Source organism: Hypanus sabinus, chromosome 2, assembly GCF_030144855.1.
Source record: "Hypanus sabinus isolate sHypSab1 chromosome 2, sHypSab1.hap1, whole genome shotgun sequence".
NCBI lineage: Eukaryota > Metazoa > Chordata > Chondrichthyes > Myliobatiformes > Dasyatidae > Hypanus > Hypanus sabinus.
Genome location: NC_082707.1, coordinates 132,883,824 through 132,906,670, shown reverse-complemented (window position 1 = coordinate 132,906,670; position 22,847 = coordinate 132,883,824).

Sequence of the window (22,847 nt, the reverse complement as noted above, 5' to 3'; positions counted from 1 at the left end):
TCTTGAAGAATGGAGTGACATTTGCAAATTTCCATTCCTCTGGAACCATGCTAGAATCTTAAAAAAAAAGAAATTCTACAGATGCTGGAAATCCAAAGCAACATACATGAAATGCTGGAGGAACTCAGCAGGTCAGGTAGCATTCATGAAAATGAACAGTTGACATTTGGGGCCAAGAGTGTTCTTCAGGATGGAGAGGAAGGAGAAGACACCAGAATGAAAAGGCAGGGAAGGGGAAGAAGGATAGTGAGAAGATGATAGGTGAAGCCAGGGGGGTGGGAAAGATAAGGAACTGTAGATGAAAAAAATCTGATAGGAAAGCAGAGTGGACAATTGGAGAAGGGAAATGAGGAGGGGTGCCACGGAGAGGTGATAGGCAGGTGATGAGAAGAAGTAAGAAGCCATATGGAGAATAGAAGAAGAAGAAAGGAGGAGGATTTTTTTTACTGGAAAGAGAAATTGATATTTATAATCTGAATTAAAATGTTTGGCCACCAAGAAGTTCTCCTTTCGCTAGATGGAGCAGAATTGCTTGACAAAGCAGTACCCCAATTTATGTTGGGTCTCACCAGTGTAGAGGAGGCCAAATCAGAAGCACCTGATACAATAGATGTCCTCAACAAATTTGCTGGTGAAGTGTTATCTTACCAGGATCCTGAATGGTGGCAAGAAAGGTGTTAAATGGGTTGGTTGCTTGCAGGGGTATGTGCTAGAAGGCAGAATAGTGCAGAGGGGTGAATGGTCAAGTGAATAATGGAAGGAGTGATCCCTATAGAAAGTGGAGATGGGGGAAATAAAGATGTGTTTGGTGTTTGGATCCCTTTGGAGATGATGAAAGTTGCCGAGAATGATGTGTTGGATGTGGAGACACTTGGGATGGTAGGTAAGGACAAGAGATGTGGGTGAAGGCGGCATCAATGGTGGCCTCATGCCAGGATCTAGTGATTCTTGAAAGATCATTATTAATGCCTCCACAATCTCTTCAGCTACCTCTGTCAGAACCCTGTGATGTTATCTTTTTGATCCAGGTGACTTAGCTACCTTTGGACTTCTCTGCTTCGCAAGTACTTTCCCCTTAGTGTCCCTTCTGCCTCCTGACACTGTTGATTTTCTGGCATACTGCTAGTGTCTTCCACAGTGAAGATGGATGCAATTTTAGTTTGTCCATCACTTCCTTGTCCCCCATTACTACATAGAGCATATGTACATTAAATAGACCAAGAACATGACAAAAATAAATACGGATGGATTAGAAAAATAGTAAAAAAACAATTAAGAAAGCAAAATAAACTGAAACTAATTATCAAGGAATGCAAAATCAAGTAATAAAATATTTGCCAGACACATTAATAAAAATGAGTAAGGCTGTAATGTGAATATAGTGATTAACTAACAAGCAGGACAACAGATCTGTTAATAATAAGGAAATGGAAGAAATATTAAATCATTACTTTGCTCCAGCATTCACAAGGGAGATAAAACAGGTGGTTGTGCAAAAATAAATAAACATTTAACATAGGAAAAGTTGATACAGGGAATCAACAGAAGTAGTATAAACCCTCTGGGTTAATTGAATTATTCCCACTAAGCTTGAAAGAATCTAGGATAATATAGCAGAAACATTATACATTGGAGACTGTAGGGCCAAGAAACTCATGGATAGCCAACATTATACTCACACTTCAGATGGATCAGGGACAGAACTTAATCACGGATTATAAACCAAAAAAATTTAACATTGGTGCCAAGAAATATACAGTATTGGAATCCCTATTAAAGGAAAGAATAAAATAATCTTGGACCAAAAGCATAATAATGAATGGTTGGTTAGAGAAAATCTTGACTAAGCTTATTGAATTTTTGAGGAGGTAGCTTTGTCAATGATGGCAATGCAGTTGATGTAGTTTATCTAGATTTCTCTTAATTCAGCCCTCTTCTTCATTTCTGAAATTTCCTTAGGTCACGGACAATTTGCTTCTACTTTGGTTTAATGGGTTCTGAGTTCTGGCCAAAGCAGAAACCACAGACTCTTCCACAGATGGGGCAGTTGATGGCTGACAAGGTGGCACACCACTTCTCCTGCTTAGACCAGGGCTTCTGTCTGCGTCTGATGCATTGACACGAGGTTGTCTATATAATCCATAATGCTCCTTCTGTCATGGTCTGGTCCGTGAAATCCGCAGTCCGGTTCAGGGTCTGGTCCATGCTCCCTATTCCAGGTTTCCTGGTTTCCCCCAGTTTCTGTTGAGGCAGCTGATTCTCGTTTGGGCTGGCTTCATAAATAGCTTCAGGATTCAGCCTTTGGCTGCTGGATTGTTCCTGTCCAAACCCCCTGTTTGTATTCCTTCCCTTCACCTTCCTCCTGGAACCGTGCCTTGCCTTTGTTGCTGTCAAGTTCAACCACTGAAGCAAGATAAGGAACTGTCTTTCACTGTTTTAAAATGTATCTGTGTCCATGCCTTCGCTAGGTAAGTCTGGCCATCTGCTGCTACCTTATGTTGCGAACTGTCTTGTTGTATTCTGCATTCTGTGTAATGGGTGTCAGCCCTATGTCCTGTATCCAAGGAAGGGTCCTGGCTCTGTGTTCTGTGTATGAGTCTTGGCCCTATGTCTTGTTTCCAAAGAGGGGTCCTGGCTCTGTGTTCCATGTTCCTGTCTCTCCCTCAACCAAGTCAAGGCTTTGGGGTCTTGTCCATTCCTAGCCACATCCAAGAACCTTGTCCTGTCCAAGCCACAGCTTTGTGTTGTTGTCTTGTCCATGTGCCTCACCCAGCCCAGGTGTACCTTGCCCAGCCTGGTGCTGGGGTTCCCTTGTCCTGTCCAGGAGTCTCACGTCCAGTCCTGTTTCCTCTCCTCTTCCTGTAGTTGTGTCCTGTCCTCGCCTAGTTCTGGGGTCCAAGCTCAAGTCAAGACCCAGGTTTTAGGTCCTTGCCCAGTCTCTGGCTCAGAGTCCAAGCCCAGGCTCCTAGTTCCTAGTTCCATGTCCTGGTTCCACTATCCTAGTCATCCTAGCCCAGGTCCAGGATCTTTCTCTCGTCTAGGGCCTGTGTCATGTCCAGCGTCCTTTCTTCCCCTCTCTCCTTGCTTTCTTTTCACTCCTAGTCCTGTCCTGGTAGTTCAGTGTCTGTGTCTTGCATTTGGGTCTGCTCCCAAAGTCCATCCTATGACACCTTCTCTACTTTGGAAAATCATGGGCTAGGGATTCGAAAGAGACAGTTGTGATTGTGCAATTTTTCAAGGAGGCTTTGAGCATGTCCTTGAATATTTTCCTCTGCTTGCCACATTCCATGATAGAGCTTGGAATAGAGCATTTGCTTTGGAAGATTGGTGTCAGACGTACAGCATGTGGCATAGCCTTCTCAATCAAATTTTACTAAAATTCAAATCCTTTACTTCTATCGCTTGCTTCGGATTAGCAGATTTTATTGAGACAGACTGACTTAAATTTTGATGTGATTTACAGGTTTATTTTTGCAACATGTACTGAGATACAGTGACAAACTTTATTTTGCATAGATATCATTTCAAAGTAATACAGTGGAAAAGCAAAGATAGAATGAAGAATTTTGGTAATTGGTTATTATAGTCATAGGTACCAAGGTATGGTGATAACCTTTGTTTTTGTATGGCAACCATAAACATATGAAGTGCAGTGAATATTAAAGGCCAAAATTACCTCCTCCAGATGTGAAAAGCAAAACACATTGACTGTGATATTATCAGATTCTGGAGTGAATATTAAAGTTCCAGTTATTAGTCATAAAGAAGGGCCTTCACCTTGAAACCCTAACTCTGTGTCTTTTTCCAGAGATAAAGCTTTCCTTCCTGGTAGAATGCTTGCAGAATTATCTATTTTTATTTCAGGTTAACAGCTTCTGCAGCTTTTTTTATCTAAATATGCCTTTTATAGTAAAGCCCATCTAGTTTCCCAGCATCCTTTGGAAAATGACATCTTCTATGATTGCCTATCCTGGTTTTGGTGTCATGAGACCCACAGCAGTGTGATGAGCTCTTAACTCACCTTAAAAATGGTCCAGCAATCAGATCGAGCAGGGCAATAAATGCTGGCCTATCCATCCATATGCAAGGAAAAGACTGAGTCCTGCTCCTTGCCACACTCATGGCATGGTCTACATTTCATCAAGACTCAATGCAGAAACCACAGCTCAATTTTCTGAATGATCCAGTTATATCCGACAATTTGTACTTAATACTCCTACTATTTCAAGTCCAGAGGTAGACAGCCCAGACTTCATTTATGTTGATAGCTCCCCAGCTGTAAGCAATATCCTTGTGGCCCGCAATGGAAACAAAGAACTTGCATTTATTTAATGTTTCCTATATCCTCATGGCACCTCAGAGCACTTCAGAACTTATTAGTTACTACTTAATTGCAAAGACTGTTATTAAGACAAAACAGCTGCCAACATGCATACAGCACAGCAAGGTCCCATAACGGCAATGTTTATTTAATTTGTTTTGAATGTGTTCAGTGAAAATTACAGAGAACTTCCTGATCTTATAAAAAGTATTGTGTGTTCTTTCACATCTACCACAACAGACAGAATTAATTTTAATTCATGCTCAAAAGTTGGCGTCTCCAACTTTGGCTTCATCCTCTTTGTCTTCTGCAGTGCACGCAATTGCACACAGCAATCGGCAATCACGTCCTAGAATGCCACCCACCAGCCACCACCATTCCCCACTACCAACTCTACAACCACATTGCAGCTTTCTCCTGGACAGTTTCTTTCAGAGCCATTTTATATAATATTTTTATTACCTTTGATATTGTTAGTGATGTTACCCTATACAGTGATATTTGGGTTAACTTTGGTCTGAGAGTGAATTATTTTCTGTTAAGAACTGATTTAGATTCAGATTTATTTATCACATGTATACTGGACCATACAGTGAAATGTGTCATTTGCGTTAACAAACAGCACACCCAAGGATGTGCTGGGGGCAGCCCACAAATGTCACTACACATTCCCGTGCCAACATAGCGTGTCCACAATGCTCACAGAAGCACAAGCAGCAGCAACAACAACAACAATAACAGCACAACAAGACAACAATAGCAAAATAAGCCCCTTTCCCACCTTAGCACCCACACACCCAGTTACACACACAGGCAGGCCTCCAGCCCAGGACAGGCCACCTCTGGGACTCTAATCTTCAGGTCTCAGACTTACAGATATTGGAATTCCGATTTTGGACATCAGGCTTTACACCTTTGCTCACAGAAATCTGGATTTCGACCTTGTCCTTTGGACTTCGCTGACGTTCTGGGCATCAACCGCAGGACTAGCTGATTGCAAGTTTGTCCTTTGGGCCTCCATTCCAGAACTCACATTCCTCCAACCCTTGTGATTGACACCTCACCATCCTCAGGAATATTAGTCTCCTTCATGCCTGTCAACTGCGGAGTGCTCCGAGCTGGACTCAGAATATGAGCTCCTGCCCAGGCTCTTCCTTTACTGACACCAGGAAGATATTGAATCTTTGGTTGGTAAAGTTAAATAAAGTTGAACAATGACTGGTGGGTAAACTCACTTCTGCACATTTGGCTCCACAGACAAGAGAATGTTATTGGGTTAACATAAGAGACTTCAATGGCCCAAAGACTGAATCAAAGTAAGGGATCACCTGCTAATTTATCCTGTCGTATTACTGGAAAAACATTCTGACTCAATCTTAGGTCAGTACAAGTATGGCTAAATACAGTTCAATTAGTGCTAGATTACACAAAGACTATGATGCAAGTTCATTTGTAGTGTTCCAACCCATAGCATTTCTATTGCAGCCCTAACAAACTTTGAGATCATAGAGAAATCAATAGCCCTGTGATTGGCTTTCAAACTGGTATAAAAAAACTAAGATCAAGACTTCCATTCTCTTGTAAATTTAATGCACTGCCATTGTAAACTAGAAAGTACATGGAATAAAAACATTCATATATGTAGTTAGAGCTTGCTGATTTAAGAAATTTTGCAGATGAAATTGATTTTTACATTTAGATTGGGTTTTTGCATCAAATGGGAACAATGATTTGTAAAGACAGGAATAAATCATGTTTCTACCCATTGCTCAGTCCTGTACCAGAATAATAGAGCATACAGCATAACAGAAAATTCCTTATTTGTCATTTGTAATATTGCCTGTGACCTCTTTTGTTTTTGTTTCTTTGCTTTGTTAGTATTTTTCAAGAATATATTACTGTGTGCAGCTACACCAGGAGGCTAACACTGGCAGTTAATTAATCCATGAAGACAATATAAAACTGTGCAAACACCAAGGTAATGTTACTGGGAAAATCCCTTAAATAATCATCAGCTTAAGATGCAGGATAGTCAGTCCCCTGGCATTTCACAGAAAGAAAAGCTCATGCTGGTGAGACTGAATGCTGACAATTTTAATTTCAGTGCAAGGCCGGCAACTCTGGGGAGAGGAGGCTGCATGCACAAGCAATAAAACAAGGTCAGCCATTGCATGCTTAACAAACCTCCTGGGGTCTCAGATGTCAAAGGGCTTTAACTGGATGATCTTACCTTGTACAGACATTCAGTCTTACTAATTATTTCTTCTTCTGGATCAAAGCTTTGGCTTTGGTAGGGAACAATATTCTTTCACAGTTTACACACAACAACCACCTTAATCATTTTTCCTTCTCTAAAGAAGTTGGCAGAATAGAAATTTCCTTCCCACCTTCCAACAGCAATGTTAATAGTTTAAGACTTAAGTCTTACTTTCTTACAATACCATTGTAAGAAAGGTGGATGAGCTTAGAGCATGGATTGATACCTGGAAATATGATGTTCTAGCTATTATTGAAACATGGTTGCAGGAAGGGTGTGATCGGCGACTAAATATTCCTGGATTTCGTTGCTTCAGGTGTGATAGAATCAGAGGGACAAGAGGGGGAGGTGTTGCATTGCTTGTCAGAGAAAATATTACAGCGGTGCTCTGGCAGGATAGATTAGAGGGCTTGTCTAGGGAGGCTGTTTGGGTGGAATTGAGGAATGGAAAAGGTGTAGTAACACTTATAGGGGTGATATATAGACCACCTAATGGGGAGCGAGAATTGGTGGAGCAAATTTGCCAGGAGATAGCCGATATTTGTAGTAAGCACAGGGTTATGATTGTGGGAGATTTCAATTTTCCACACATAGACTGGGAAACCCATTCTGTAAAAGGGCTGGATGGTTTGGAGTTTGAAAATGTGTGCAGGATAGTTTTTTGCAGCAATACATAGAGGTGCCAACTACAGAACGGGCAGTGTTGGATCTTCTGTTAGGAAATGAAATAGGTCAGGTGACGGAGGTATGTGTTGGGGAGCACTTTGGGTCCAGTGATCACAATGCCATTAGTTTCAATATAATTATGGAGAAGGATAGGACTGGACCCAGGGTTGAGATTTTTGATTGGAGAAAAGCTAACTTTGAGGAGATGCGAAAGGATTTAGAAGGAGTGGATTGGGACAACTTGTTTTATGGGAAGGATGTAATAGAGAAATGGCGGTCACTTAAAGGTGAAATTTTGAGGGTGCAGAATCTTTATGTTCCTGTTAGGTTGAAAGGAAAGGTTAAAAGTTTGAGAGAGCTATGGTTTTCAAGGGATATTGGAAACTTGGTTAGGAAAAAGAGAGATATCTACAATAAATATAGGCAGCATGGAGTAAATGAGGTGCTCAAGGAATATAAAGAATGTAAGAAGAATCTTAAGAAACAAATTATAAAAGGTAGAAGAAGATTTGAGGTTGCTTTGGAAAGTAAGGTAAAATAAATCCAAATGGTTTCTACAGTTATATTAATAGCAAAGGGATAGTGAGGGATAAAATTGGTCCCTTAGAGAATCAGAGTGGACAGCTATGTGTGGAGCCAAAAGAGATGGGGGAGATTTTGAACAATTTCTTTTCTTCGGCATTCACTAAGGAGAAGGATATTGAATTATGTAAGGTAAGGAAAACAAGTCGGGTGGTTATCAAAACTATGACAATTAAAGAGGAGGAAGTACTGGCGCTTTTAAGGGATATAAAAGTGAATAAATCTCCGGATCCTGACAGGATATTCCCTAGGACCTTGAGGGAGGTTAGTGTAGAAATAGCAGGGGCTCTGACAGAAATATTTCAAATGTCATTAGAAACGGGGATGGTGCCGGAGGATTGGTGTATTACTCATGTGGTTCCATTGTTTAAAAAAGGGTTCTAAGAGTAAACCTAGCAATTATAGGCCTGTCAGTTTGACATCAGTGGTGGGTAAATTAATGGAAAGTTTTCTTAGAGATGATATATATAATTATCTGGATAGACAGGGTCTAATTAGGAGCAGTCAATATGGATTTGTGTATGGAAGGTCATGTTTGACAAATCTTATTGAATTTTTTGAAGAGGCTATGAGGAAAGTTGATGAGAGTAAAGCAGTGGATGTTGTCTATATGGACTTCAGTAAGGCCTTTGACAAGGTTCCACACAGAAGGTTAGTTAGGAAGGTTCAATCGTTGGGTATTATTATTAGAAGTAGTAAAATGGATTCAACAGTGGCTAGATGGGAGATGCCAGAGAGTAGTAGTGGATAACTATTTGTCAGTTTGGAGGCCAGTGACTAGTGGTGTGCCTCAGGGATCGGTATTGGGTCCAATGTTGTTTGTCATATACATTAATGATCTGGATGATGGGGTGGCAAATTGGATTAGTAAGTATGCAGATGATACTAAGGTAGATAGCGTTGTGGATAATGAAGTAGGTTTTCAAAGCTTGCAGAGAGATTTAGGCCAGTTAGAAGAGTGGGCTGAAAAATGGCAGATGGAGTTTAATGCTGATAAGTGTGAGGAGCTGCATTTTGGTAGGAATAATCCAAATAGGACATACATGGTAAATGGTAGGGCATTGAAGAGTGCAGTAGAACAGAATGATCTAGGAATAATAATGCATAGTTCCTGAAGGTGGAATCTCATGTGGATAGGGTAGTGAAGAAAGCTTTTGGTATGTTGGCCTTTATAAATCAGAGCATTGAGTATATGAGTTGGGATGTAATGTTAAAATTGTACAAGGCATTGGTAAGGCCAAATTTGGAGTATTGTGTACAGTCTGGTCACCAAATTATAGGAAAGATATCAACAAAATAGAGAGAGTACAGAAAAGATTTACTAGAATGTTGCCTGGGTTTCAGCACCTAAGTTACAGAGAAAGGTTGAACAAGTTAGGTCTTTATTCTTTGGAGCATAGAAGGTTGAGGGGGGACTTGATAGAGGTATTTAAAATTATGAGAGGGATAGATAGAGTTGATGTGGATAGGCTTTTTCCATTGAAAGTAGGGGAGATTCAAACAAGAAGACATGAGTTGAGAGTTAGGGGGCAAAAGTTTAAGGGTAACACGAGGGGGAATTTCTTTACTCAGAAAGTGGTAGCTGTGTGGAACGAGTTTTCAGTAGAAGTGGTAGAGGCAGAATCGGTATTGTCATTTAAAGTACAATTGGATAGGTAAGTGGACAGGAAAGGAATGGAGGGTTATGGGCTGAGTGCAGGTCAGTGAGACTAGGTGAGAGTAAGCGTTCGGCATGGACTAGAAGGGTTGAGATGGCCTGTTTCCGTGCTGTAATTGTTATAAGTCAGGTGCTCTTTTATATCAACACACTGGTGTCTGCACACAAAAGCACATGAAATAATGTGCATTTCAAAGTTAATTGTTTCTAAAACATATATAAGTGTTGGAAGAAAATGGATTTCCAGATCAGTATTGGCAAATGCTAAAAGATGGTTTGAAGGCACAGTGAAGTGCTCTCAAAGGAGAGCATTAAATGAGAGCAAGCAGAACGGGAGATATTTAAGGATATTTTAAAGTATGAGAACTGAGTGCATGCCAAGCAATGCAATCACAATCAGAATAAATAAACATAACATTATTTAATATAATTAAGAACTGAAGCTAGTGAGATTAATACACTAGCACTTTATGCAGCACTTTGTAGTAAACACAGCATAAAGGAAAATAAACATGACTGAAACCTAGCAGAGCCATTAAAAAATCACAGCCTGAAAGACTATAAACAAATTCCAATTACTTAAACACACAGCTAACAATTACAGTACATTCAATTAGCTTGCCAACCTTTCACAAATTTTCTCTGAATAAGTTGCTCAAATTTCAATAATAGTAATAAAAACTTACTGCTTCAATCATATAAAGTTTTTGCTCACTCAAGAATTGTGCACAATTTTACTTTCATTGTTAACATTTTTACCACTGTTCATCGCTGGTGTAGGGTTTCAGGGTGGTTGGAGAACATATCAAACAGTTAGAAGCTGGTAGGTATGATGTTGTGGGCATCTGAGTTGTGGCTGAAAGAAGATCATAGTTGGGAGCTTAACATCCATGGATACACATTGTATCAAAAGGACAGGCAGGTTGGCAGAAGGGATGGAGGTAGCTCTGCCCGTTAAAAATAAAATTAAATTAAGACTTTAGAAAGAGGTGACATAGGATCAGATGATATAGAATCCTTGTGGGTAGAGTTAAGATCACTCCCTACTTGTACATAGTTCTTTCCCTTTGCTTGCTTTTTCTTTCCATTCTTTTCCATAAGTGTATACCTCAGATAAATACTTTGTGGAGATTTGTGATATATATGATATATGATATATGTACAATGTCTGAAATACATCTTATGGAAATGTTTGTTTGAAGATGAACTTCAATAAAAAAAATAAATTACAAAAAAAAGGAAATTGCATGGGTGAAAAGATCCTGATGGGAGTTAAATACAGGCTTCCGAATTATAGCTGGGATGTGGGGTACAATTTACAATGGCTGATAGAGAAGGCTTGAAAAAGGGAGAATGTTGTGATAGTCATCAGGGATTTCAATATGCAGGTAGATTGGGAAAATCAGGTTGGTGCTGGATCCCAAAAGAAGGTGTACATAGAATGCCTACGAGAAGGCTTTTAGAGCAGCTTGTATTTCAGCCCACTAGGAAGAAAACAATTCTGGACTGGGTGAACCAGATTTGATTAGGGAGCTTAAGGTAAAGGAACCCTCAGGAGGTAGTGATCATAATATGACAGAATTCACCTTGCAGTTTGAGAGGGAGAAACTAAAATCAGATGCTTTTGTATTACTGTGGAGTAAAGGGAATTACAGAGCAATGAGAGAGGAGCTAGCCAAAGCTCGTCATAAGGCGACACTAGCAGGAATGACAGTAGAGCAGGAATGGCTGTGGTTTCTGGGAGGCAATTCAGAAGGTACAGGATAAATACATCGCAAAGATGAAGTAGTATTCTAAAGGGAGGATGAGACAAATGAAGTTGATAATAGAATTCAAAGACAGCACAAAAGCAAAAGAGAGGGCATATAGTTTACCGAAAATTATTGGGATGTTAGAGGACTGGAAAGCTTTTAAAAACCAACAGAAGGCAACTAAAAATGCAATAAAGAGAGAAAAGACGATATATGAAGGTAAGCTAGCCTATAATATAAAAGTGGATACCAAATGGTTTTTCAAATATATAAAAAGATGTGAAAGAGGATATTAGACCACTGGTTAATGACACTGGAGAGGTAATGATGTGGAACAAAGAAAAGGTATGCAAACCTATTAAGTACTTCACATCAGTTCTCACTGTGGGAAACTCCAGGAGTATGCTAGACATTTGAGAATATTAGTAGGCAGAAGTGAGTGTCGTTGCTATAACTATGGAGTTGGTGCTTGGATAGCTGAAAGGTCTGAACAAAGATTAGTTCATAAGACCATAAGATCATAAGACATAGGAGCAGAATTATGCCATTCAGCCCATTGAATCTGCTCCACCATTCTAACAAGGCAGATCCCACTCAACACCATACACCTGCCTTCTTGTCATATCCTTTGATGCCCTGACCGATCAGGAAATGATCAACTTCCACTTTAAATATACCCACAGACTTGGCCTCTACTGCAAACTGTGGCAGAGCATTCCACAGATTTACTACTCTCTGGTTAAAATAAAATTCCTCCTTACCTCTGTTCTAAAAGGTCTCCACTCAGTTTTGAGGCTGTGCCCTCTAGTTTTGGATAAACCCCAACATTGAAAACATTCCCTCCATATCCACATGATCTAGTCCTTTCAACAATTACAAAATGCTGGTGGGACGCAGCAGGCCAGGCAGCATCTATGGGAAGAAGTACAGTTGACGTTTCGGGCTGAGACACTTCGTCAGCACTAACTGAAAGAAGAGATAGTAAGAGATTTGAAAGTGGGAGGGGGAGGGAGAGATCTGAAATGATAGGAGAAGACAGGAGGGGGAGGGATGAAGCTAAGAGCTGGAAAGTTGATTGGCAAAAGGGATACACAGCTGGAGAAGGGAGAGGATCATGGGGTGGGAGGCCTGGGGAGAAAGAAAGGGGGAGGAGAGCAGAGAGCACCAGAGGAAGATGGAGAGTAGGCAAGGAGTGATTATGAGAGGGACAGAGAGCGAGAGTGGAAAAAAGGGAAGAATAAATAAATAAATAAGGAATGGGGTAAGAAGGGGAGGAGGGGCATTAACAGAAGTTAGAGAAATCAATGTTCATGCCATCAGGTTGGAGGCTACCCAGATGGAATATAAGGTGTTATTTCTCCAACCTGAGTGTGGCTTCATCTTGACAGTAGAGGAGGCCGTGGATAGACATGTCAGAGTGGGTATGGGACGTGGAATTAAAAAGTGTGGCAGCTGGGAGATCCTGCTTCCTTTGGCGGACAGAGCATAGGTGTTCAGTGAAACGGTCTCCCAGTCTGTGTTGGGTCTCACCGATATATAGAAGGCCACAGCAGGAGCACCGGACAGTATATCACCCCAGCAGACTCACAGGTGAAGTATTGCCTTACCTGGAAGGATTATCTGGGGCCTTGAATGGTGGTGAGGGAGGAAGTGTAAGGGCAGGTGTAGCACTTGTTCCGTTTACAAGGATAAGTGCCAGGAGGGAGATCGGGGGGAAGGGATGGGGGGGACGAGTGGACAAGGGAGTTGTGTAGGGAGTGATCCCTGCGGAAAGCAGAAAGTGGGGGAGGGAAAGATGTGTTTGGTAGTGGGATCCCGTTGGAGATGGTGGAAGTTACGGAGAATTAAATGTTGGACCCAGAGGCTGGTGGGGTGCTAGGTGAGGACAAGGGGAACCCTATCCCTAGTGGCATGGTGGGAGGATGGGATGAGAGCAGATGTGTGTGAAATGGGACAGAAGCGTTTGAGAGCAGAGTTAATGGTGGAGGAAGGGAAGCCCTTTTCTTTAAGAAAGGAAGACATCTCCTTTGTCCTGGAATGAAAAGCCTCATCCTGAGAGCAGATGCAGTGGAGACGGAGGAATTGCGAGAAGGGGATAGTATTTTTACAAGAGACAGGGTGGAAAGAGGAATAGTCCAGGTAGCTGTGAGAGTCCACAGGCTTATAGTAGACATCAATAGATAAGCTGTCTCCAGAGATAGAGACAGAAAGATCAAGAAAAAGGAGGGAGGTATGAGAAATGGCCCAGGTGGCAGGGTGAAAGTTGGAAGCAAAGCTAATGAAGTCAATGAGCTCAGCATGCATGCAGGAAGCAGCACTAATGCAGTCGTTGATGTAGTGAAGGAAAAGTGGGGGACGGATACCAGTATAGGCTTGGAACATGGACTGTTGCACAAAGCTAACAAAAAGGCAGGCATAACTGGGACCCATACAGGTGCCCATGGCTACACCTAGAGGTTGGAGGAAGTGGGAGGAGCCAAAGGAGAAATTATTAAGTGTAAGGACTAATTCCACTAGATCAGGGAGAGTGGTGGTAGAGGAGAATTGGTTAGGTCTGGAATCCAAAAAGAAGCGGAGAGCTTTGAGACCTTCCTGGTGGGGGATGGAGGTGTATAGGGACTGGACGTCCATGGCGAAAATAAGGCGGTGGGGGCCAGGGAGCTTAAAATCATTGAAAAAATTCAGAGCGTGAGATGTTTTATGATCATAGGTAGGAAGGGATTGAACAAGGGGGGATAAAATAGTGTCGAGGTATGCAGAATGAGTTCAGTGGGGCAGGAGCAAGTGAGACAATGGGTCTACCTGGACAAGCAGGTTTGTGGATCTTGGGTAGGAGGTAGAAACAGGAAGTGCGGGGTGTGGGAACTATGAGGTTGGTGGCAGTGGATGGGAGATCCCCAAAGCTGATAAGGTTGGTGATGGTGTGGGAGACAATGGCCTGGTGCTCCTTAGTGGGGTCATGATCGAGGGGTAAATAAAAGGATGTATCAGCAAGTTGTCTCTGTGCCTCGGCCAGGTAGAGGTCAGTATGCCAGACTACAATAGTGCCGCTTATCAGTGGGTTTTATAGTAAGGTTAGAATTTCCTTTCTTTTGCCTTCCATCCTTCTTAAAGAGTGGAGTGACACTTGCAATTTTCCAGTCCTCCGGAACCATGCCAGAATCAAGTGATTCTAGAAAGATCATAACCAATGCATCTACTACACCTTCAGTGACTTCTTTCAGAACACTGGGATGTAGTTCAACTGGTCCAGGTCGCTGATCCACCTTAAGACCTTTCAGCTTGCATAGCACTTTTTCCTTTGTAATAGCAATGGCACTCACTCCTGCTCCTGACACCCATGGACCTCTGGCACACTGCTAGTATCTTCCACAGTGAAGACTGATGCAAAGTACTGATTAAGTTCATCTGCCATTTCTTTGCCCCCATTACTACCTCACCAGCATCATTTTCCACAGTAACAATTCTCACCTCCCTTTTACTCTTCATATAATTTAAAAAAACTTTTAGTATCCTGCTTTATATTATTGGCTAATTTGCCCTCATATTGGCTACCATACATGCCCTTTCCTTGGCTTTTACACAACCCTTAACTTCCCTTGTCAGCCAGGGTTGCCTACCCCTGCTATTTGAGAACAACTTCTTCTGTGGGACATTTCTATCCTGTGCCTTGTGAACTATTCCCAGAAAGTTCAGCCACCTCTGCTCTGGTGTCATCCCCACCAGTATCCCCTCCAATCCAGCTGGGAAAGCTCCTCTCTCATGTCTCTGTAATTCCCTTTATTCCAATGTGATACTGATACATGTGACTTCTGCTTCTCCTTCTCAAATTGCAGTATGAATTCAATCATATTGTCATCATTGCTTTCTAAGGGTTCACTTACCTTCAACTCCCTAATAAAATCTGGATTATTACACAATACCCAATCGAAGACAGACTTTCCCTGAGCAGGCTCAAGCACAAGCTGCTCTAAAAAGTGATTTCATAGGCACTCAATAAATTTCCTCTCCTGCAATCTGACACCAATCTGATTTTCCCAATCCTCCATTATAAATGTGACATTACCCTTATTACATACCCTTTCCAGCTTGTTTTACAATCTCAACCTCCCATCTTGGCTACTACTTGGAGGCCTATATATGATTCCCACAATAGGTTTTTTACCCTTGCAGTTTTTAACTCTACCCACAAAGATTCAACATTCTCCGACCCAATGTCACCTCTTTCTAAAGATGTAATTCCATCTCTTACCAACAGAGCACCCCATCGCATAGTGGTCGGTTGATCGCGATCGACTGATCGATCTTTGAGACTTTCCCAGTAGATCCTGGAAAAAAAGAAAAATAAATACACAAATACATTATGCCTGAAACATTTTGATGCAAATATGTAGTAACTTCTACTTTGAAAAAGGACCACTCGACAACTTCATGCCCAAAAGGAACAACTTTATCTGGGATGGTAAAACGATATTCGCATACAGATGTTTTCACTAATGTGCACTGCAGAAAAGACCGGAAGGAAAACCCCGCAACCCTGGAAACAATCTCTCTTTACAAACAGCTTTCCATAGCGGGAGTATTGCTATATTACCATGATCCTAATTGGTATTAATTTACTTCTATAATGCTCACATTACAACACTTCTCCCCCTTTAAATTCCAACATTTCCCAAATGTAAAGAAATGGGAAACAAAAACAGTGGTGTCATTAGCTTGAGTACCCTTGAAACTTCTACTAGTGTCTCAGTAAGTTTACCAATACCAGGAAAGTTGAGGAGCTGAAATTGGGGTTGAAAGCCCAGCAAACATGCTGCTCAGAGGACATGGATCGACAGTGTTAAAGGGCTTGTCACTCTGTGACTATTTTTCATGACAGTTTGATGAATTCGTGGATGTAATGCAAACAGCTCAGCTTGTATTTGTCAGAATGGCTTTCCAGGATTTTATAAAAAAGGAGGACTTCCTCACTCTTTTGCACTTAAAGGAGAGAACAAGAGGTGAGGATATTTACAATGAGTTAAAAAAAATGTCCATGAAAATGACATACCCATTCATAAACTGGTGGCAATTACTACTGATGGGGCCCCAGCAATGCGCGGTATGCGCGTTGGTTTTTATAGCACTGTGCCGTAATGACCCTGATTTTCCCGACTTGCTGGATTATCACTGTGTGATTCATCAGCAGCCCTTGGCCAGGAAGATTGTAGACTTTTCTCATGTAATGACACTGGTGGTCAAACTGATAAACTTGATTTGAGCAAAATCACTTCAGTACCGCTTATTCAAGACGTTTTTGGATGAGTTTGATGCCGCTATGTCTTGTTTGATACGCTAGTTAGTGTCGTCTTGGTTGAATTACGTAATTTGAAAGTTTGACAAAAGCATTTTATGTAATTAAAATACAATTAGCCCAAATAAAGGGCCTCAAGTTGGAAGTACAATCTGAGCTGTTTTTTCTCTAAACGATTTAGAAGGTCGACCTTGTCTTTCACTAAGGCCGAGGTAGGGGATCTTGGGCTTAAAAAGGTTGGTGATGACTAGCCTGTGCCTTCCTGCCTGCCCCTTTGATACAAAGTATATCTTTTGATATTAAGCTCCCAACTATGACCTTCTTTCAGCCAAAACTCAGTGATGCCCACAATGTCATACTGACCAATCTAATTGTGCCACGAGTTCATCCACCTTATTTCGAATACTACAGTTACAGATATTGATCATTGTAAATTGTATATGTTTGAATTCTTCACTCACAAAATCAATCATCATTCACAATAGGAGTGTTAAAATCAATTGAAACTTCAAGCGGACAGCTGATGATATTTTGAAGTTAATAAAGACAATAGAATCTTTGTTTCTGGGTATGTTTCACATCCTTACATTATCCTTAACTTGGCTGTCTCCACATCTATTGTGTAAGGGGATGCTATGTTTTAGGAAAAAGTCTCACTACAGAGGCATCACTGTGTGACAAAGCCTGTGTGAATGAGTGTGTGTCCATAAAGACTCTCTGTACATTCCCAAACCAAAAGCTGTGGATGAACCCGGAGGTATGTTGCCTACTGAAGGCTAGATCTGTGGCATTCAAGTCTGGTGACCCAGGTCTGTACCAGAAAGCCAAGTATGAATTGCGGAGGGCTATTTCAAGGGTGGAGACAATTTTGAATGAGGTTGGAGGTGACACCGAATGTACAACAACTCTGGCAGGGTTTGCAAGAGATTACTTCCTACAAAGCGAAACCCAATAGTGTGAAAGGCAGTGATGGTTCACTACCAGATGAACTCAATGCCTTCTATGCCCGCTTTGAAAGCGAGAATATAACTACAGCTGTGAAGATCCCTGCTGCACCTGATGACCCTGTGATCTCTGACTCAGAGGCCGATGTTAGGCTGTCTTTAAAGAGAGTAAGCCTGGTAAAACAGATGGATTATCTGGTAAGACCAGGGGCATATCTACAGAAAATAGTGCCTGTGGCAAGCACTGAAATTGCACCTCTGTCCAAACATCTTTTAGATAAATTTATCATAATATCAGCTTAAAAATACAAGTCAAGCTCATTAATCTTTTAATTAACAAATTATGGTACTACATGAAAATGATAACTGCACCTTCTTTGCTTTCACCGATGCAAATTGGTCTATGATGTGATCAAAGTCAGTTTTTCCAGTTTCTTCTCTTTCTACACTCAGCAGAACAAGATCACAGAGTCTGCCTTTTTTTTTATTAAGTGCCATCATGAACAATGGCCAGATCAGAAATGCTGATCAAGTCAACTAGTTCCCAAAGAGAATTCTGACAGGCCAATCAGATGTTTCACTGCTACTCAGTGATAAAAAAATCATATGTACCATTAAGAAACGTTAAAAAATAGTAGAAATACTGGAATCATCCATGATGATCATGATGAAGTCTGCTGGAGAGAGACATTTATACACATGCTGTCCTCCATAATTCAAAGAGATTGAGCGATAGGGTTGCAGGGTGACAAAATGTGACAGGAGCAATTGGAACTAAAAACTAATCCCTACCGGGAGAAAACAGTACCTGTTCTTTCCCTACTGTTCCCAGCAGTTTAAGGACTAAGTTGAGCCGGAACAGAACTCACAAGCGCTCCTGAAAGTCAGGTATTAACCCTACCTGCCAACAACCAAGCATTGCCAACCTGGTCCCCTTCATAACAGTTTATGAAGAAGCACGTGACTTCCCTCCCAGAGATGATAGGTGTTTGTGCACTCGACTCTTGAAGGCTTGGACCCCATCATCGCAGATGTTTCCAACCACAGCATCTGGAAGGCTGTTCCAAATTCTGATAGCACAGTAAAGGAAGCTTCTATCCAGTGTGCAGGTTCTCACATCAGGCATAGAAACAGCATGAGCAGGTATAGATAAACTTGATCGTGTGGTACGCCTTCTCTCATAAGATGAAGGCAGCATGGCACGAAGGGCTGTGGCTTGTGTGCATTTTGTACAGCACATTAGCTGCAGCAACCTGCCGTCTGTGGTGTAAGCTACTGATGGCTAGCTTCTCATGAGCTGCGGCTTCATCTACACCTATAATCCTGAGAGCCTTTCTTTGAATGGAATCAAGCTGGCTGAGGACACTCTGTGAGGCACTCATCCATGATAAGCAGGCATACACCATGATACTTCGTACCTGGGCTTTGTAAACCGTGGCTCTGCCCTCTGTCTAGCTTGGATGCTACTTTCCGCAGAGCTCCAAGCCTTTGTCCAGCCTTGTTTGAATTAGTGGAAAGGTGTTTATCCCACACCAACTTGCTGTCAATATTAACACCAAGGATTACTAGCTCCTTCTTTAAATCCAGCTTGCAGTTCCCAAAATACAGGTTGGGAGTAAATGGATTCCTCCTCCTAGACATCTCCATCACTTTGTAGGCTCAAAGGTGACATTCTAGTCGTCTGCCCAGGCTTTCATCCTGTCAAGATCCCTATTCAGGCCTGCTGTCACTGTATTACTCTCTCCTGCTCTAATTGGTGCAAATAGTGTGGAGTCATCAGCGTACATGTATAGCTCGTTACTGCATGCATCAACCAAGTAGTCAATGAAGATGGAAAACAGAAGTGGCCCAAGTATTGAACCCTGTGGTACAAATGCATTGATGGTTGAAAAATCAGAAGCTTGACCAGAGATAACAACTTTGATGGTCTGTCCATGAAGGTAGCTCTTCAGCCATTTAAGCAGCTTTCCAGAAATTCCTTTAGATCTCAGCTTAACACAGAGTCCATTATGTCAGACCTTGTCAAACGCTCCTTTGATATCCTTTGATGCCTTGACCCATGGAGGCTCTCAAGAACAAAAGTATAAGTTTTAACTTGCTGAATGATCTCTCACACCTGGCAATGGAAAATGCATTATCTGAATAGCAATGCGGAGATTGTGGAAGATGCTCTCATCTCCATACCGAACAATAAATTCAAGAAGCACTTCAGGTCTTGATATTTTCATGTTGAGCCACCTTGATAGTAACATTCTGCAATCCAAAATTTCTTCATATAGCTGCTGTCCATCAACGTTAGAGCTGTACAGTTCGCTCAAATTTTCACACTTCTTTAGGTCGTTACTGTCGGCACTGTAACACAGTCTCTCAACACCGAGAAGGAACCCAGACTTGGTGTCAGTGTCATGCAAACGAGTGAACCTTTCATCCATTTCTCTGTGAAGACAGTGCAGTGTTCCCTTCATGGCTCATTCCATTTCCTTATTAGCTGTTAACCCAGCGTCTCTCGAGTTCTCATCAGCTATTTGTTTCTATCGTCTCTGATGTCTTTCAACTTCAATATTCCATTCTTGACAGAGACCAACACTTTCTTCGAGTGACTCACTGACCAACACTTCTCTTTCATCATTAAAATAATATCGGAGGGCTTTTGACTCCAGGGCAGCATCGTGGAAGTTCATGCTAGGTTCCTGCAGCCTCTTTTGAATACGGCCAATGCGAATAAGTACTTTGTTCCAAAATCCTAGCAAAATAAGAAAATTGCAACTCAACATGCAGTTGAACAGCTGCCTTGTGTCACTTCTTGTTTCACTGGTCTCGTTTTCATTGTCTCTCATGTCCTGGAGAACTTGAAGTATCTCCTCAAGGTACTTGTTGACAGGCTTTACTGTTTCTGTCCTTGCACTCCACCTGGTTCTGGATTCCGACTTAACAACCACAGGCATGGCAATTTTGAGTTTTTCACAGTGCTGTGTTGAACGAGAGAAAAACACTTGGAGAGCTTCAATGGTTCCAAACAACGTGACTGTCCTTGTATCCTGCTTGGCTGCATGTACACCCACCAAGTTGAGTGAGTGTTTGTCACAATTCACAAACACTGCCAGGTTGCTTTTCTCACTTATTCTTTGATGAACACCACTTCAATGTCCAGCCATCACAGCAGCATTGTCATAGCACTGTGACCCACAATCTTGTAGCTCCATTTTGTCCTTCTCTAGCTGTTTCAAGATGTCTTCAACCGAGCTCTCAGCATCCTTCTGGCTTATCTGGATAAAACCAAGGGAAGGATTCTCTAACACGGACTGTTTTCCTCTCAAAATCAACTTCCACATACCTCACCACTTCTGGCGTCTGCTCATGATGTGTCTGATCAGGAGTCGAGTCGAACATGAGACCATAGTATTTGGCTTTATGAATGCTTCTCAGTAAACTCTGGAGGACAGTGGATGCCATAAAGTGGATGAATTCATTCTGGACACCCGGTGAAAGATAAGACATGGATCCAGGATGATTTTCCACATGAGTGAGGTGTTCTTTTATGACAGGGTCAAAGATGGACAGTAGTTTCAGTAAGCCAAGGAAGTTTTCCACATTGGAGTCATTGTCTAGCTGAAGTGACTCCCCGTGTCCTCGCAAAGCCAGGTTCTGAGTTGCAAGGAATTTTGTGCAGTGAAGGATTCTCATCAAGATATCACGCCACTTCTGCTTTTCCTTTTCAATCTGTGACTGAAATACCACGTCAATAACTCCCCTGTCACAGTCCCTTTTGGCAATCGCCCACCGGGCTATTTTCCTCAGGAATTGGACCTCAATCACCTCGTTTAGTTTCCAATCATTCCCAGGTTCCACTAACTTCGAACACCTGCTTTCCATCAGCAAGTGCAGTATAAAAACCCCGTGACCACAACAAGGAGCTGCCAGTTTGTTGGTTGACTCATGTATGAGTAACCTCGTTCCATGGTTCTTAGGACTATCAGTTCTAGCCTAGCCTCATTCCTGAATTCTCTACTAAAACCAAGACTCCGGGTTAAAGACTCCCTTGGCACCAATTCCGCACTCGCTACGACCTTGACGCCTCCCTACTTGGCCTCCACGCCCGTGTTCAGCACTTGGTTTTGTTCCATTGCCACATCCTTGTAACATCCTCTGTTTCCAACTAAATTTCTTTCCATTTCTTTCCACTGTGTGAAGCATTCCCAATGATTCTTGGCATTTTCATGAACACTAATCCTTTCAGGTGCTTTCCACTGGTTGAATCCACTTTCCTGCTCCAATGAGGATTGATGGTCTGATCAGAAATAAAGAAGACAACAGATTCAAAATGCAGACATTGTAGAAGGGGAATAGACCAGCCACGAGCGACTCACTTCCTCACCATGACTGTTTCCCAATTTCCTCTTGAACCAAGTTTTGTTCATTGAGTGGTTATTTGTTGGTAGGAAAGGCCCCTCACTGTTTTGGAAATACTTCGAGCCTAGCTTTATTATTTCTGTTCTCAATGTGTCAGGAAAAATTGCTTTTCCAGTATCCTTGTCAAACTTCAGAAGTCCAATGTCATGCTGTTCAACCAGTTCCGGTATGACAGTTCGAGGCTCTTTGACACTGGGTTCAGTGTCATCAGGTTCAATCTCGTCAATAAACTCAACATCACCACCACCACCATTGTCTTCCCCTCCTGTCATGTCCACGTTCTCTGTGGCAGCCTCACTCTTAATCTCGTCATACTCGGATTTATCTGACTTGACTTCCTCCTCGGCTTGTGACGCATTTTTACTTGATCCACCCTCGGATTCTAACAAACTTGTAGTAGATGCAGGCAACTCCATGGAACGTGTCAAACTACTTGTTCCAGGCTTTTCAAAGAAGGGCATGAAGAAATTGCTCAACTTCTTGGCTTCCTCCACCTCCAACTTTCGTCTCTTCTGTCATTCAGCTCCACTGTCCTTCTTCTTCGTGAAAAAAAGTTTCATGGTCTTCTTACACAATGCTCTGAAATAAGGCCATCCTAGTGCTTCTCACCCATGATCAAAGACATATCATACATCTGAAGAAAATTCTTTTTTAACTATCCGAGGATGGCTTGTCTGACTTTAATAGAAACTGCTCAGTGGTGCCCAGGGTACGTGCCATACCTTAGATACGCTGCTGGGTAAAGCTCAGAAAGTTTGTGCCAACCAACTAGCCAGAGTATTCAAGGACATTTTCAACCTCTCACTGCTACAGGTGGAAGCCCCAATTGCTTCAAAAAGCTGACAATTATACCATTATGCCTAAGAAGAATAATGTGAGCTGCCTAAATGACAATTGCCCAGTAGCACTCACATCTACAGTGATGAAATGCTTTAGAAGCTGCTCCTGACGGGACTGAACTCCTAC